The following is a 19,976-nucleotide window of genomic DNA, read 5'->3' as shown; positions in this document are numbered from 1 at the left end:
AGGGGTGCTCTCTGGAGCCTTGAACCAGGTCTCAGTTACTGCACAGATATCGATGTTCTCCATTTTAGGAGTGCCTCGTGAGAGTGCATTTTGAGGTTTAGACTTCTAGCATTGAGTAGCATTACCTTCAGATTTTGCATGCTTGTACCTGTTACGGTGGTGGTTTTGTCCTTTGAAGTTTGCCTAAAAAGGCACTATAGGGGTGGCAAGAGCCCTAGCCAGTAACCTGAATCCCAGGGCGACAGGTGCAGACCATCTCTGGCAAAGCATCGTGGTCTGTCAATCATGTCATCCCAGGCAGACAGATACTGGATCCCCTTTGAATGACACCATAAGCTTAGCCAATTGTTGAAGTCAATCATTTTATCCTTATATTGTGGTATCATTCTGGGCGAAGGCAGGATGCTACTCAGGGCTAGGGTCATACCTGTCTGGGCCACATGATCCGAGAGCTCTTCCATGTCTCTTTTCATGTAGTCCAGGGAGGTACGTCTCAAGTCATTCACTCCAACATGGACAATGACAGAGTCATATTTGTACTTGTTGTGGAGTGACTTGAATGCATGCGTTATGTGGCGGATCCTGGCACCCGACAGGCAGCTGACTGTAATTTTCTCCTTATTCAACCTGGTGAGATGTGTTGTGAAGACAATTAGACCAGATTACATATGTCCAGTAGACACATGTGTGAACTTGACAGCTATGTATGGGACATTATTTTTTTGTGGGAACAGATTGCCTTTTTTTTAAGGTGAGACTGGGATGGTGGAGAAGGATAGTAGGTATATTTGGTGAGGTAGGTTGGGTAGGTAGACAGACAAGACAGACAAGACAGCAGACAGGGGTGGTATATGACACAGATGGGGTAAACGCCTTGGACAGGGAGGGTGGTTGGTAATTGTACACCCACAAGTCCCCAAATGGATACAGTGGGACTGAGGTCCCCACCCATGGGCAGTCACTAATGCACCTTCACAAGCCCCAAAGGTGGCTGTGCTGGGGACTGAGCAGGAGGGGCAGGCTGACTCACTAGATGTGCCATGAGGCTATCAAGTTGGCAGAGCAGATCTCCAAATTCCTTGCAGAGCTTGATACGCAGCAGACCCCAGATCTGGCTTCAGGTGACAGTATCCTGTCCATGCCCATGCCTGGGTGGGATGACCCTATCCCCTGAGGTGGTTCCACATGAAGGTGGTGCAGGACCAGCGGATGAGGAGGTCCCAGGGTGGTTCACAGATGTGCTGGGGCCTGGTGCCATGGCCAGATGAGGCAGGAGAAGTGGATTTGCTGTGATCAGTCTTCCCAGACATGCTATGGTGTTGCAGTTGTAGAACATATGCTGATTAGTCATGAAAAACACATTCCAAGATTAGTTATAACAGCATGCATGAGAATTCCTTTAACCCAAAACAACAGATTTGGAACAGTTGCATAGCAAACAGAACACATGCATATATGGAACCACAGTGGGTATTATAACAGCATGCAGGTTACATTGATGGCAACAGGCCACCACTGATTGTATTGAACAGGGGACATTGATAGAAAAATATTTCAATATTTGTAGAACAATGGGACACATGTCCCAACAATAGGTTTGGTAAAAAACATATCTATTGATTTATGTGTTTAGATTATTGGTGCAGATAAGGTAGGGGAGAGAGAGAGATGTCAATTATCAACTGTATATGCTTGAAGTGCTCATAACCTTAATGATCATTGCTCTTATCATTACTCTACAGGTATTACCTCACTTTACATTGACCTATGGCCTTGAGTTGGGCAGTGGTATGTTTGGACACAGTGTATGCTTCATAGAGCTCATTTATACCTTTTCTTACCTGGCAGACCTGTGGAGGAAATATCAACACTACCTAACTGTTTCAACACATATTCACATAGTCAAGGTTACATATGTGCAGTCATAATTGTGTGTGTTTGATAGTGCCATAATCCACCTTGATTTCTAGCGGTAACCCTGGGTGTTAGCTGCAGTGACCACTAGCTGTGACAGCGTGACCCTTGAGGGACATTTCTTGGAGGAGATTACTTGGTGCACATACTTCTCTTGCTGTCATTTGCAGCCTTGGGGTTGAACAGTGGATGTTGTACACAGTGCATAACTACAGACTTCATACAGCTCATTTATACCTTTTTCTTACCTTGCAGACCTGTGGAGGGAATTTCTGTTAACAATACCTGGCTGCCGTGACCACTAGCTGTGACAGCGTGACCCTTGAGGGACATTTCTTGGAGGGGACTACTTGGTGTACCATAATTCTCTTGCTGTCTTTTGCAGCCTTGGGTTGGACAGTGGGTGTTGTACACAGTGTATAATTACAGGCTTCTTACAGCTCATTTGTACCTTTTCTTACCTGGCAGACCTGTGGAGGGAATTTCTGTTAGCAATGCCTGACTGTTTCTACACATATTCAGATATTCTTGGATGAGATTATGCATACAGTTTAATAGCACTCCCAGGATTCGAACTGTTCCAGTTTGTGCAAAAATAGAAGACAAGGTTGTGCTTCAGCACAATGAGCTACTGAGGAAATGCTGTTTCTTTCCTGACTGTTTTCAGTATAATAGTGTGTTGTTTGGACAATCTCCCTTGTAATTATGATATTCATGCATGGCAGATGCTTGTTATAATCTGTAGTCAGACCTTGACATATTACAGTATAGAAAACAATGGTTAATACAGCATTACTATTCAGGGACCAGATCCTGGTGCATAGAACATTTCTTATAGCTAATCTGTTAACGTCCATATTACACATCTACATTCAAACTACCATATAGCAAAGTGCACACAAAAGTCTGGTCTTTAGAGTTTTATTGACAGGTACTGCTACATTTTTACTGATATATATATCCTGTGCATCAGTATTACTCTGCTAATGTCTTGTTTATTCAGTACAAACTGTACACATTACTAACTACTGGCAGGTGGCATTTTACTGCATTATATTTATTTGTCCTGACTACTGCTAGCTAGATTAGTACTCACCAGCCTCGCAATGTAGTCTTAGCAGCCTGCTGGCATGGGCTTCCAAGTTCATATCCCTCTCTTCTGCAGCTGTACAAGAGATAGAGAAGCATTTATGCATACCTTTCCATGTAATACTTAGGATGGACTCCGATACACATACTTACACACTGTTGGGACATTCTGCGCCTGAGGATCTTGGACCCACTGCTCCAAGAGGTCCCTGTTCCTTCACTTCATGTCAGCATAGTGATGCTGGACCTGCTCACCAGTTCGAGGGATGTCAGTTGCACTGGTGAGGTCATGAGCGAGACTGTCCCAGGCCTCCGCTTTGTATTGGGAGCCCTGGTACTGGTCTTGCTGCAGTCGCCCTTCATGTTTTTTACAAGGAGTCCAACCATTACCCTGGACTCCTGAATGCCCCAATGCTGCGGCCGAAAGCACGCACCTTATCCAACACCACCCATAGTGCCTGCAGTGATCACCTACAACTGGTTATGGCTGTATTCCCACCTGTGAGGTTTGAGTAGGGCTGGATTCCTGCCCTTTGCTGTGATTGGTCTAATTTGAATATGCTGAGCTGAGCTAAGTGACGGGCAAACCCACTTAGCTGAGATAAGCATTTCTTACAGAGATAGATACTAAGCACTGTTTATCAGTGCACAAATCTGCTTAGCTACACTAATTATTGCTCAACATACATATTTGAGCAACGCTTACTCTGGCTATGCATAGCTAGGCAGAATTTAGCACTGCTCAGCTTTCATTTTACAGATTATCAGGATTGTGGGGTTGATTCCTTCTTAATGACACATCTGTACTACACTAACAACCCACATTTGGACCTGATACACTACCCTGGTTAACAAATATATATCATTGATATGTATTTCTAGGTAAATATACTTTTGGTGCTAACTATGAACCACTGCATGCTAGCAAATGCTCTAACCACTACGCTATGTTATTTGGAATATTTTAGCTGTCTAGTTCTATTTAGCTCATTCAAATGTTTAAGCTATGCTATGCATAGGAAAGAGACGCACACACCAGTGTAGCTATACTTAAACTTTATTGGGGATGAAAAATAAAATGTGTAAAATTATTCTTAGTAACTTAGAAAGCTACCAGGATAATTTCTTTTGTGTTAGGGGACATTTTTCAAGGGACATTCTTTAAGCAACTCTGATGTATGTCACTATTTCATGACTTCATTTGCCTAATGGGAGCAGATTTTATGAGGGAACAGCCACAAATGTATGGGAACAACTCTGGACATTCTGTGAAAATTACTCCAGTTGTGAGTTATGTTGTCGGCGTCTGTATTTGACTTGTTTTCCTCCTAACAGTGTCTGCTCACTTTGGAATTGGCGTACAGTAATTCTACAGTGCAGGGGGAGTGTGTAATCTGCAAACATTGCTCAGACACACCCCCTACACTTGCTTGTTTCATGACCATCTAGTGTAGACAGCAGCGTGCCCTTATGAATATGCAGGGTCTGCTGCTGTCCTAGACAGTCACGGAACGCTCCGTGCAATAATAACACTATTCTTGCACGGAGCTTGATGAATCCCAGAGAATATGAGGTCAATAATATTTTCTTTCCTTTATTTCTCCCCTTATTTCTTATAAGGTTCTTCATATATAACTTGACTAAGACCTTTCTGCTAAATTAGTCCATACGATGAGAAATAGTTGAGAAGAGCCCAGTCCTCACAGTTATAAAATGATAAAAAGTTATATAATCAATACCTTTCCAATACTTAATTAAATCCAAATTCTAAATGAGGTTCCAGAATATATGACTACCATCATACAGTCTTCAGATGGATGATAATTATTTTTTGTTCCAGTTAAAATATATATTTTAGTAAGCGATAGCATCTCTCTGCCCCCATTTACCCAGCAGTTTAATAACCAGACACCATTAATAAATAACTGGATCTGAGGACAGTATTATGTACCTCTACTAAAATTAAAGGAGCACAACAGACTGTTTTCTAGTACCAGAAAAGTTTATTCTGTGTTTATTTTTAATAACCCCATACATGTAAATTACACTCATGAATCTGATAACTACTTCACCACTTCACTTTTTCTCTCTATTTCTTGCTTAGGGTAATGGTAGATGGAAACTAAACAATAAGGAATAGACTTTCTATTCTCCTGTAACATGTTTCAGCTCATGTTGAAAATTTGCAAGCATTCGCAAACTTTCCTTGAAGCTAAACTTCCTTCAGCATGTCCAGGGTCTAATGTCATATGCAAAGCCATAGAAAGGATTATCAGAAAAATTATCAATAATCACATAGGAAACCTCCAATCACTGGACACAAGCCAATTTGCTTTCATTAAGGGCAGGTCATGCCTACTCAACCTTTATTAAGGTCACCAAAGCAATGGATAAGGGCAACATTGTTCACACTGCCTACCTTGTCCTTGCCAAGGCATTTGACTCAATGCCTTACTCAGGCATTGCTGACAAACCCAAGAGATTAGAAACAGGACCCAGGAATTTAGAAGTGGGAAGTCTGCAAAGAGGCCAGTCACAAGCAGAGTTCCTCAGGGATCCTTTTTGGTATTTACTTCTTTGCCTGGCCAAATTTGCAGATGATTGCAAATTAGAAGAAGTCACAGAATCCCCTACTGTGACTAATGTTCTCCAGGAAAGGCTGACAGACAAATAACGTGTGTCAGAGGCATAGCCTAAAACTAGATGCCAAGAAATGCATAATAGTATCCTTTACGGAAGTCATCTACCCCTGATAACTATCACATTGACAACACTCCCCTAAGAGTTGACACAGTAGTCAGGGACTTGGAGACACACATAGACATTAATCCAGCCTTTGACCATCATGCTTCTACAGTAATGAGGAAATCATTCCATGTTGGGCAACTTATAAACCAAGGTATGGTATCTAGGTCCAAAGAGGGCATTGTTTCACTGTATGTAGCATTCATCTAGTGCCCCCTTTTGTATGCACCTAACCAGGGACATCTAACAATTGGAACATGCACAGAGGTTCCTTACTAAAAGAATACAGGGAGTAAGTAAGATGACATATGCAGACCGCCTCAAAGCATTATCCCTGTATTTTGTCTCCTATAGGCTGTAGAGGAGAGGTCTGTGCCTAGCTTACAAGGTATTTTCAGACCCCACTCTGATTTATCTCCTACATATCTGCAAAACAAACAGCACCAGAATTACCCATTCTAAACAGTTAAACCTTGCCTGTGATATAAATAGGACCTGCAGTAGAGACAGGTATGTATCCCAGAGACTACCCCTTCTCTGGAACAGGGACACATCCATGTGAAGCAGAGTTCCTCTATAACCCAATTCAAGTGTAACTTGGATGATTGAATGAGGAGCAGGAAATTCATCCCTTGTTTGGAATCTATGTCTCTAATGGACAGAGGCAAGCCTGTAAATGGTTCAACTTCCAGGACCCTGTTTGTAAATGTTTCACCTTCCAAGCCCCTGCTTACACTTATCAAGGATACCAGAACTTGTCAGAGATCTGGGAAGCATGGCTAGGCTTAAAAATGCCCTTGTGGTCATTAGCCTTTTACACACATATGAACTTATGAACCTATGAACCCTGGGCCTCCTCCTAATGAGCCATATCTGGAACAAACAGAAACCATCTAATGGGCATCCTTAGAAGATACATTACTATCCCATGTGGTTCCTCATAGACCAGTAACAGCAATAGCTCTACTCTGAGACATTCTGTTGTTAACAATCCCCTTAGACCACTGCAGAGAGTAAACAGGTATATTACAGAGAAAAATAATTACTCTTCTTTCTGCATCTCTTGCCATTCTTTCAGTTACCATCCAGAGATCATAGTCAGAGTTGAGGATAAGGATGATGACTGACTGGTAAACCAAGAGTGATGTAATCAGAACAAGCTGGTTCATTGGCAGCAAGACTGCAGTTGGTGTCCTACATTACATGCGACTACTATATTGTCTGCCCTGCTCTATATGTGAATATCATGCTGTTTTCCCTTCTATGTATGTAAATACCATGTTGTTTGCCCTTCACTGTATATGAATGCCATGTTGTTTGCCCTTCACTGTATGTGAACGCTATGTTGTTTTTATTTTCATTTCTGAGCAAGACCTTAAGATAGTTAAAATCTGAAGCTAATAGTAGCTGCTTACTGCCCCTAAACACACACACATATATGCCCACACAAATGCACACATATGCGTGTGCATGTGCGTGCAGACACACACACACACACACACACACACACACACACACACACACACACACACACACACACACACACACACACAGTAAAAGAGCAGCCCATTCTTTTGCAGAAGTGCACCATACCTTCATATTTGCTGGTGATGATTGTTGTTTTAGCTGCTTCGCACTCTACAGAAAGTCACTTAAATGTACATTAGAGCTCAGGGCTCAGTGACGCCAAACATGTCTATATTATTAGCAGATTACTCCCCATGCCAGACATTCTCAGGAATTCATTAAGATTTCTAGCATAGGCTATAAATCCCACAATAAAAAGGTCAATGTATCAGTTTGAGATTCATAGATATATTAGCTGCATTGAGGACATTCTGGCTAATTTGCATGTCTGTGAATTGCAGTTAACTACCGCAAAGTGCAGATCAAAACTTCTCACAGTCGTTAACTGTGGTAGACACACTAAGCACAGGCACTCATCTGACTTGTAACTCTCCTGTACACACAAGCACACAGTATAACACACACCAACACTCACAACACATAACTCATACCGGTCCCTTTTTTTAAACTGCTCGCAATGTCTTCTTTTCCCTGCCCAGGAATGATGCTTACAGTTAGTCCTTAATGCCAGATATTCAAGTTTCGCACTTCATATCCTTCAGTAAATGCCTGTCTGAGCAACAGCTGTTTACAAGGTTGAGAGGTATGTCTAACATTTCCTGTCCATCTCCCTCATATGCCACAACATGTTAACAGTTTACTTTAAACCTTAATCACTGGTGGTGCAAAGGATTAATATCCTGTGTGGAAGGTGGGAAACCACAGGGTGTGAAGTCTGCTTAGTGTCTTTTAAGGCATGCTACTTTTCCCTGATGTATATTATTTCCCTGGACCTTTCATTTAAATATGGCCCTTTAAGGCACACCATATTGAGTATCCCTGGTGTCAAATGTTCTTCTTACTCTCAGTCCCCCACTTCTGTTTGTTTGCTACTCAGGTTCAAGAAATAAGAGTTAGCCCATGCTGTTAAAGTGCCATTAAGGCACAATCTGCAATAGTTAACCCCGGTGTCTAGTGCACCCCTCCATTCTTGGACTTTTCCACACAACCATTTTATGGTGAAATCAGCCTTGCTATCCAGGCTACATGGCTATCAGATATGTAACAGTAGATACCACCCCCAGATCTGGCTCAAGGATTGGGTCTAGATAAAATTCAAATGCATATGTTGTGGAAAAATCACTTGAAAGAATCTATTTTGTGAATTGTTCCTTTTTCAGTTCCTCACTCCAGACCTGTCTGCCAGTGACAAACCTACATAGAGCACAAGGCTCCCAGTGACTTGGATCTTAGATTCATTGAAGAACATAAAATAATTTATAAATAAACCTGCCTTTTTTATTTATTTGGCTTGCTTTTGGATTATTCCATTTATTAGTCATTGGACTACAGATATTTATGTGACTATATTTACGTGACTGTGTTATCTTGACATCCTCCTTATATTTATTTTATCTACTCATTTGATTTATTCCATTGAAGAACATAGATGTTTCCATTGCAAGTAATGAGCCACTGGAACCGGACATGGGAATTTCAAGACCTTTCCAACAAGTTTCAAAATGCTTACATAAATGCAGATTAAAACATAATTCATTACCTCTAAACTTAGTATTTCCAGCAAATATCAGGAAAGTCATACCCCAGGATTCCGTAAGCTTCCGTGCAGAAATAGCTTATTCCTGAATGGAAATGACCATTTAAGAGCAGCACGGCAGTGAGCCATGCATAGTTATGAAGGCCCACTGCCTCCGCTCCTAAACAGACATGGAGCATGGATGAGTGCAGGGGGTGTGTCTGAGAGCAGACCTCTCACAATATACATGCCCCTGTACTCAAGAATTGCTGTTTGCCAATTACAATGAGCGAGAATGCTCATAGAAAGTTGTAAGGGTGCCAACATTTCAAATGCCCAAAGTGGGACATTTGTGGTACAAACATCAAATTTGGCAGGCCGAAACATACCCACGGCCAGTACAAAGGACAGAACTTCATGTCTTTGCCTAAATAAAAGCTTATGCTCATAGCATTTTAGTTGCTTATTCTGTTTTTTATAACTTGTAGGTGTTTCAGATACAGAATAACTGTTGTATGCAACTATTACATAAAATATAGGAAATAATTCATGTTGCAGGACAAAACACACCCACAGCCATTGCAAAGGTAAAAGCCCCACTTCCCAGAAAAACCCTATGCTCATAGCAACTGAAACATACTAGGATGTCTGCCAAATGTGCAGATGTATGTAGAAATCCTCAGCAGTAAGTGAAACCTGTCCCTTCCTAGACAAAATAACACACTATTTTTTTTTTTTATCAAACAGATTAAATGTAATCGTAGCTGCACGGGTTTGCCCATTGCTTAGCTATGCATACTGTAGCTTAAATAGCACAAGAAGGTAGATAGCAAGATACATTCACTAGAAGCAGTACTGCAATAGTGTAGTGGTCAGAGCGTTTGCTTTGTGAACAGTCATTGCCGGTTTGATTTTCACTGTAGTAAATTCTATTTTCCATGTGAAAGCAATTTATGAACATTTTTTTTGCTGTATAACCTACTAATTAACATATATTTGTGAACTGGAGTACTGCATCAAGTGCAGATGTGAAGTGTCATTGTAATAATGTGGTAAAATCCACAGATAAACACAAGTGCCCCATATAGTATGCGTACACATGAATCAGGGATACTAAACAAAGTTATAATGTGTAATCCATGCCATACAGCAAATAGTATAAAAAATGTATAACGTGTCCAAATCTACCACTTTCCCAAGACCCATGTTTCATTTTTTTTAAATTAGTGTGGGGGTAAGCAGGAGTAAGCACTTTTAAGCAGTAGTAAACGGGTTTAAGCTTGTTTGTGTTGGGGTAAGCAATACCTACACAGGAAAGGCAATTTAGAGGCTAACTGAGTGTAAGGAAATGTAACCGGAAGTTAGCATTGCTTAGGGTCATGCAAACTCGCACAAACCCACTTACAACTGCTTAAAAGTGCCTTAATCACTCTGTATCCAACAGCCCCTGTTCTGCCCAGCAACAAAATAAACAGCCCTTGAACCCAAGACCCTCTACACTATAGTCACAGCAGTTAACCAGTAAGCCATCACAGCTGTACATAAAATTGAAGTTTACCCAAACAGATCCTCACTATAGCAAAATCACAATTTACATGTGAAAGGAATCTATAAACAGTTTTATGTTGTATAACCTACTAAATAACATATATATGTGAATTGGAGTACTGCATTAAGTCCAGATGTGAGGTATCATTGTAACAAAGTGGTGAAATCCCCCGATAAACACAAGTACCCAATACAGTGTATGTACACACAAATCAAGGATACTAAACAAATATATAACATGTAATGAATGATAAATCAATGCCAAACAGCAAATATTGTGCAAATTTAAAAATAAGCAACACTAAATATTGCACACCTCTGCTTACTAGGTGTAAGCAATGTGTAGCCCAGTTAAATCAATTTGCCCATTATTATGCCCATTTAAGCTATGCCAACCTTTGGTAAGCAGGTTTGCTCATAGCTTAGCATTTTCAAAACCGTCCAATCAAAGTGCAGGAAATCTGTAATATTTAAATCCCACAGGTGGGAATACATCCCATAATTGGTTGCAGCTTCCTTCTGTAGGCACAATGGCTGGTGTTGGGGAAGGATTGTGCTTCCGAGCACAGTGCTGGGGCATTCAGGAGACCAAGGTCATGGCAGGACACCTGGTAAAAGACCATGAAGAGAGACTGCTGCAAGGCCAGTACCAGGGTTCCCAATATAAAGCAGAAGCCTGGGACCATCTTGCCAGTGACCTCACCAGTGCCACTGGCATCCCTTGAACTGGTGAGCAGGTCAGGCATCACTATGCTGACCTGAAACAGAGGAAGATGGAACTCTTGGATCAGTGGATCCAAGAAGTTAGGTAGGGTGATATCCCAGCAGTGTGTAAGTACTCATTCTACTAACTGTTTAATAATTGCCAACTCATGTATATTATGGATAGGTATGACTAAATATTTCTCTTATGTCTCTAACAGTGGCAGCTGAGCAGGCTGTGACTCTAAAACTGAACACATTCTCAGCAAAGCCTTGCTATTTGTGAAGGTGAGAACTGTTTTGAATATGTGGGCCCCGCTTCAAGATGAATGAACTAAATACACTCTCCCTTAGAACAATCCCCGCAAGTACACCCTTTTGTAAAAATCTCTGCTGTGCAGCAGATTACATTCCAAATCTGTTAAAGGAACCTCGACTAATTTTGTCATCCTTTTTTTCTCTTTAGATACATACTCTATAGAATTTATATTCATGTGAGAAAGTAAGCTACTGACCAACACTCCAAACTATTTTAAGCAGCTGGTTTACAAGGGGAGGTTTGGTAACTATATATGTTGGATTACTTCAGAGGCTGGCAAACTAAACACAGGCAGAATTTCCTACTGAAGTCAGATAAGACAGCCACTGAAGTCCATTTCTTTTTAGTGTTGTATCAGACACAGAACTGAGGTGTGAAGTCACCTACATGTAAACATACGGCGTGCTGTACTCTCTGATTCCCATTTTAGTGCCTCCCGACTGGATCGCTCTGATAGAGATGATTAATCTCTGTGGGACGAATGTGAGCTAGTGTGCCTCTTTCCGATCCCCCAGATGAAAAAAGTCACTCATTTATCAGTGGCCTGATGCAGTTACTAATGCACCTATTGACTAAATCAGTATCAGATATTTGTTATATTCAAGAATCACATACAATTAATGAAGACTGGGGCAGGGAAAAGAATAGGAAATGGATAAAAGACATTATTTCATCGGGATCTAACTGTAACTCTAAGGGAGTAGTGATTATTATTAAAAACACATTTAAACCATCTATTATTGACAAAGGTGCTGATCAGGAAGGTAGATGGTGTAACCTCACGTGCCTAACTCCACTTCTCGATAAACCAATTCTATTCCCAAACATTTATGGACCATGCTCAGGACAACAGGGATTTATCTTAAAAGTGTATAATATGCTACTTAATTTCCCTAACCATTATTATATCCTTGTGGGGGATTGGAATACAGTAACTGACCCTAAAATGGACCGTTCTAATAAATCCAAAGCCTATAACACACAAGGCTCCCTAGCTTTAATGGAATTAATCTCTGACTTTGATTTAGTCGACCCAATATCCTTTGATAGTCAGAACAGGAGCAACAACATTTACACATACTTCAGTAAGTTTCATAATTCTTGGTCCCACATAGATTTCTTTCTAATGTCTAGCACATTAACTAACTGGCAAATAAAATTTTCAACTGAGCCTAGATTCTTTGCAGATCATTCAATGATTGCTTTAGGGATAAACTTTACACCTAACCCATCCCTAATTAATAGAGGTTTTAACTGGTCTATGAACAGCAATATCTTGAAAGACCCGACAGTTATTGAAGAGATTACCAATATTTCAAATTAATTCAACTCTGACTCTCATGACCTAGATATCCCATATGATGTTTGCTGGGCGGTGTGTAAAACTGTTCTTAAGGGTAAATTTATACAAAAATCCACCTACCTTAAAAAAAAGAGGAAAGAAAAGGAGAACCACCTAATCTCAGAGATTAATAATCTAGATAATAAACTTCAAGTGAATTACACCCTAGCTACAGAAAATTATAAGATAAATAAAGAGAGCTGTTTTTGAATTACACCAGTCCAATTACTCCTTTCAAGAATTAAGATTCATAACTATATATTCCAAATGGATTCAAACTACCTCGAAAGCACTAGCTAGACTGATCGAAAATACGCTTAATTCTCCCAGAATTACCCTTATTCAACATCAGGATACATTTTATAAATCAGATGTTCAAATTATTCAACTATTTCACCAAGTGTATTCCAAAATTTTTCCTAACAGTAATCTTCAAACCCCATGTGCAGAGATGGAAAACTATCTTAACAACCTCACATTTACTAAATTAAATGAAAACCAGAAAGTTTTCCTTTCTACTCCTCTGACTATCCAAGAAGTTATAAAGGCCATTGAAAATCTTAAACTAGGGAAAGCTCCAGGTCCAGATGGCTATTCCCCAACTTTTTACAAATCATTTAAAGATATCTTAACTTCCATCCTACTCAAACTATATGATTGCATAGCAAATAATGACATTGTAGACCTCTATATTAGCCAGTCAAAGACCATACTAATCCCCAAGAACAGTCTAGAACCTTAACAATTACAGGCCAATCTCCCTCATGAATATTGACATAAAAATTTTATCTGCCATACTAGTTGAAAGACTTAAAAAAAAGTTATAAATTCCCTAATTTCTGTAGAATAAGCAGGTTTCATGTCTAGCAGACACACTTGGGACAATACTTTAACTGTGGAGACTATGATTACCCATACCAAGAAGGATTGAAACCCAAGATATGCAATGATACTAGATGCATGCAAAGCATTTGACAGGGTCAATTGGAACTTTCTGTTTATACTGCTATCTTACTTCGACATCCCCCCCAAATTTGTCAACATCAACAAAATACTATATAATAGCTCTTACACCCACCTTTATATAAGCAAGCAATATTCACAGCTGATAAAAATCTCAAACGGCACTAGACAAGGGTGTCCTCTGCCCCCTCTTCTTTTCAATTTATATCTAGGACCTTTCTTCCTATCTATATTACAGAAAACATACCACTCAATCCCCAGAATTCTCAATACCAGCACCAGCTTGACCGCATTTGTGGATGAGCTGAACATTTACTTTGAACACCCCATGTCGGACACTAAAAGATAATCACTTCCTTGAACACATTTGCTTATATCTCTAACTACCAAATTAACCAAAACAAATCATATATTTTCCCAATCAATCCTTTAGCCCATAGACAAAACTTTTTTCCAGAATCATCTTTCCACATAGTATACTCCTTCAAATATCTAGGAGTCTCTTATGATCACTCTTCTTCTGCCATTTTACATTCCAACTTAACAAAAGTATGGACGGCAATTTCACAAGATATGTCTAGATGGCAACAGATGAAACTCCCTATTCTGGCTAAATCTTTGGTCATTAAAATGAATGTCCTGCCAAAGTTTCTATATCATCTCCATGCATCCCTCTCCTTTACTCCTAATGCCTTTTTCACTAGAGTACATAAAGCATTTGCAAAATTCATATGGCACCCCAAATCTGTAAGAGTATCTTATCAAAGACTTAGCCTTCCAAAAATCAAGGGAGGCCTTCCTATGCCTGATCTGCAACTATATTATAGAATTATGCACGCCAACAGAATAATTACAATTGCCAATCATAACCCAAATTATGACACATGGACTCCCCTCTGGGTAGAAATGTGGCATAATCACGCCATGAATAACAAATTTAACCTAAAGCTCTCCCGTTTTTAAGTCCATCAACTCTCAAAGATTTGAAACTATAGCATACCTTAAAAGTCATAATCAAAACCTTTCAGGAGTTATTTAAATCCCTGAACCTAGAAAATGCACTTCCCCTTTCCAGCTCATCCACCTTAACCCAAATCTCAAACTGAGCTGCAGCATGATCAATCTGACTGAATACCCCTTAATAAGAGTATACATACTATGGGATATCCATAAATATAGTCGCTCATCACTAACAGAACTTTGAATCCTCTTAAACTTACCTAAAAAATATATCATTATTTTGAGGCAAATAAGGGAAATTATTATATCTGTACTTCATGGCCACACTATTACTGATTCTGACTGCAACCTGGTAGCCAAACTGTTACAAAAGTTAACCGGCAAGAAAAGTATGCTGTCCTCATCATATAAACTTATTATCTCAATTCTATATCAGGGAAAAATTGTATACACAGAATATTGAGATTGTCAAGGGACAAATCTGTCAGTAGATCAGAAACTTTCAGCCATTAAATCCACACTTCTGTTTTCCCCATTCAACAAGCTTACCTATACACAACTTATGGTTACCAACAACTTATACTTCACTCCAGTTCACTTAAACAAATTTGTCTCAAATGTGTCCACCTCATGTCCCTGCTGTTCCTATCCCCAGGCAGACATCATTCATATTTTATCATTCTGCAGACATTTCCACAGTATTTGGTGCTCTCTCAATGTGAGACTTGACAAACTGGGTTACCCTAAATTAACCCTCTCCTGGGAAATGGCATTATTACATGTTATCAGCCTTAAAATACCTAAATTAAATTTATATATCTTAGTTACACTTTGTCTTATAGTTAAATTTTACATTACCAGACATTGGATAAACCGTTCTAAGATGTCCTGGAGAGGTATTAGGGGGTTGGCTGTCAAATACATTACTTCTCAAAAACTTTTAATAACTAACCCCCATAAGCAGGCCTACTACCAGAAAATTTGGAACTTCATATTTGAGCTCTTGTCCGACAGCGAACAATTATGCTTATCTGTTTCCTTTATCTCTCCCTGTTACCCCTATCCAGAGTTAAAGGTGGCTCAATTCTAAGGTTAATACTAATTCTCCTCCTATAACTACTCCTCAAATATTAACTAAAGAGTAATATAGTGTGTGCGGTCACTATACCTATCCTCTTTCATCTAGGCTTACATTAAGTAAATTCACAGTGATTTTACTGTTCTTAAGCAGCACAATTGTATATATTGTATATAATATGTAGTGTTTGTGTTCTCTTCTATTGTACTGTACATGATTACTCTGCAATTGTTTGTGATATATGAGTATGGTAAAAATCAATAACAATTCCATTTGAACAAAAAATAAAAGGGTAACAGCCTGGTAATAAATGTCTAACTCCTGGACTGCTTGTGTTTACTCTGGTATCATATGTAATATAGTGTTGCATTCTCTTAATAGTACTGTTGTCTTAAGCATTGTTACCAACACTGTACTACATAAAAAAAATGTGTAGGAATGTCTGTATAAGACTGTTGTAATCACAAGGTGATATTGTACAACTGAGGGAGACTTAGACAGAAAACAGTGAAAAGATCCACAACAAAATCCAAATCGCGCACTCAACTGAGACATAAACTGTTGTATTTTTAGCACACACAGCCATAGCTCGAATCCTGGGAGTGGTAGTAAGCTGTATGCAGAATCATACCCCTCAACTGTACAGATTTTGTCTGAAAGTTCAGATAATTGGCTTACATTTCATGCCTGTCACCCTGTCCCCCTGGCAAATCAGTGGGATGATCCCAGAAGTTTAGGCAGCAAATAAAGACATACAATTGATAGTCAGACATCATAACCATCAGAAATATATCTATAAGAACAAAGATGTCACTCTAGCAACTCACCAAAATGTTATGAGAGTAATATGCAAAGTATGTCCCATCTCTTCCCCCATGTTGTGAAGCTATGACCAGAGTGTGTGCAGTAATAGAGTGAGACGTAGGTGCATAATAATAATGAGGAATTTGGGAATACGTGTGGCAACATTCAGGTAGTGTTAGCAAACATTCCCTCCACGGGTCTATATTATAACAATGAATGATCAAATGATCAAACATTGTTATATCGAACTCTAAAGTTCAAATTCATAAGACGTCAAACAACCAGAACATCAATTTTTTTCCCAGGGAAAAAAATTGCTGTTCCAAAAAAAAAAAAAAGACATTAAAACATTGCATAAAGTGGGGGCTTCGCCCCCCACACCCCCACACCCTACTTAAATATACTTACTCCTATATAGCACTACAGTGCTGAAAATGGCAAAGTGACAAAGCAGCCAAGCAACTTCTTTCCCAGCGAAATAATTTGCTTATATGCCGCTTCATCATTTTGCCTTTTCGACACTTCAAGTTCGACCAAGATGCATTCGACAAAATGCGTCTTCAGTTATCTGATAGGAACCCCCCACCACAGGTCTGTCAGATAAGAAAACTGTGCCTGGAAATAAAAGATTGAAATCCTGGACTGGTACTGTTTAGTCTGGTATTGTATGGCATTGGTAGTGTTACAGTTTTTCTGAATAATAATGTATTACTCATCACTGTCACCCACACTGTGCTACATAATAAAACTGTCTAGGAATCCCTGTATAAGACTGTTGTAATTACAAGGTCATATTGTAAAACCACTGGAGACTTATAGAAAGAAATCAGTGAAGAGATACATAGCAATATCTAAATAGCACACTCAACTGTGATGTACACTGTTTTATTATTAGCAGACACAGCCATGGTTCGAATCCTGGTTGTGGTAATATGCTGTATGCAGAATCATACCCTCAACTCTACAGAGTTGTTCAGAATGTCCAGATAATTGTCCCATATCTGCTGCCTGTTACCCTGTCCCCCTGGCAAATCATTGTGTTGATCTCTGAAATTTAGGCAGCTTTAATGACATATAACTGACTGTCAAACCTGTAAATATTTAGAAAATGTATATAAAAACAAACCTGTCATTGTAGCAACTCACCAAATGTTTATGAGGGTAATTGTCAACATATGTCCCAGTTTCACCTGTATGTTGTCAAGCCTTGACCAGAGTGTGTGCAATAAGAGACTGAGAGGTATGTGCATAACATCAGTCTGGAATCTGGGAATATGTGTAGAAACAGTCAGGTAGTGTTAACAAACAATACCTCCACAGGTATACCAGGTAAGAGGTGTATACTGCAGGTAAAACACAGTTCACGTATATAACTGTCTACAAACATACCACTGACCAAACTAAGGCCATAGGGTAGAGTAATACCTGTAAGATACAGATTACAGAAGTGACTAAGAAAGTAGTGAGAACTACAGGGATATACAAGTTGTTAATTGACATCTTTCTCTCCCCCTCCACCATATCTGTAACAATAATCTAAATACACAACTTAAATGGGTATGTGTATAATTAAATCTACTGTTTGGACATATGTCCTATTGTTTGAGAAATACTGAAATGTTTTTCTATGCATGTGCCATGTTGAAATACTCCCACATTGGTGGCATGCTGTAATCAATGTAAACTGCATGCTGTTGTAATGGCCACTGTGGTTCCATATATGTATGTGTTCTGTTTGCTATGCAACTGTTTCATATCTGGTGTTTTGGGTTAATGGGAATATCTATGCATGCTATTATACCTAATCCTGGAATCTGTTGACTATTACTAACTCACATATGTTTTAAAATTGAAACACCATAGCACGATAGTTACGAAAACAAAATCGCCACTGATTCTAAAGACACCCACAAAGCACTCTATAGCTATGCCAAGAATCTCAATGGCAACACTCAGATCTGGTCTGTTACAGCACAATGGCACTAAATATACAGACCCAACTGATATTGCCAACATCCTGGCAGATAGGTTCAGTGCTAACTTTACCCCCCCCCCTCACTCCCTAAAGAGCTCACCTCTATACCGGAAGAATGCAAAGTTCCTGTAATCACGGCTGCACAGGTAAAAAACACACTCTCCAAAGCGAAGAACACAGCATCCATGGGACACGACAACATCCCAGGCTGCTTTCTACATGAACTACAGAATGAGCTGGCACCCCACCTAAGTACCATGTTCAATCATAGCCTCAACTCAGGCTTTGTGCCTGCTGAATGGTGCACAGCAATGGTTATCCCACTCCACAAGGGGGTAGCCACCACGGACCCGAGGAACTACCACCCCATTAGCCAGACGAGCCTGGTTTGCAAGGCCATGGAACTTATAAACAAAGACATTGGTAATCTCCAAACTCTGGATCCAACCCAGTTCGGGTTTGTAAAAGGCAGATCATGTATCTTAAACCCGACAGACTTCTTTGAAGCAGTCACCAAAGCCATAGACAAGGGTAAGGTGGTTCACACAGCCTATCTAGATCTTGCCAAGGCTTTCGACACCATCCCCCACTCTGGAATTATAGATAAACTCACTAAACTAGGTATAAATCCCTATGTCTCAAGATGGATTGCCAACTGGCTCACTGACAGAACCCACACTGTGAAAGAAGCAGACTCCAAATCCGACTTCAGACCAGTGACAAGTGGAGTACCACAGGGTTCAGTCCTGGGTCCTCTCCAGTTTGGTATCTACTTCTCTGAAGTATTGGCTAACACAGAAGGTCTTTGGCTAATGAAGTTCGCAGATGACTGCAAACTAGGAGCCATAATCGAAACTCCTAACGATGTGGGCATCCTACAAAAGGGCCTCACTGAGACAGATGCTTGGTGTCAAAGCCATGGCCTCAAGCTCAATGCCAGAAAGTGCATTGTCATCCCCTTTGGTAAAAACTCTGTACCCATGAACTACAACATAGGTGGTAGTACACATAACACCGAAAGTGTGATAAGAGACCTTGGGACACAGGTGGACAGTAGTCTCTCCTTTCATAATCACATCGCCACAGTAGTCAGGAAATTTTTCTACGTGGCACACCTCATCACAAAAAGTTTCTCATCCAGAAAAAAAGAGGTAATTGTTCCCCTCTACTCATCACTCATTAGACCCATTATAGAGCACAACTACCCTTTTGGTATGTACCTCACAAGACATCTACAACAACTGGAAAGGCTGCAGAAATAGCTCACAAAGAGGATTACCAGCCTCAAACAGATGCCCTCCACGCAGACCGTCTCAAAAACCTCCAGCTTTACTCCGTTGCATATCACCTACTCAGAGGTCATCTCTGCCTAACATACAAAGCTATGTCAAACCCAGAGCTGTTGGACATGCTCTACTTAAAGAAATCCCAATC

The sequence above is a fragment of the Protopterus annectens genome, chromosome 1.part0 (genome assembly GCF_019279795.1).
Source record: "Protopterus annectens isolate FY-2018-M chromosome 1.part0, PAN1.0, whole genome shotgun sequence".
Classification (NCBI taxonomy): Eukaryota; Metazoa; Chordata; order Ceratodontiformes; family Protopteridae; genus Protopterus; species Protopterus annectens.
Note: the sequence above shows the minus strand (reverse complement) of the source record.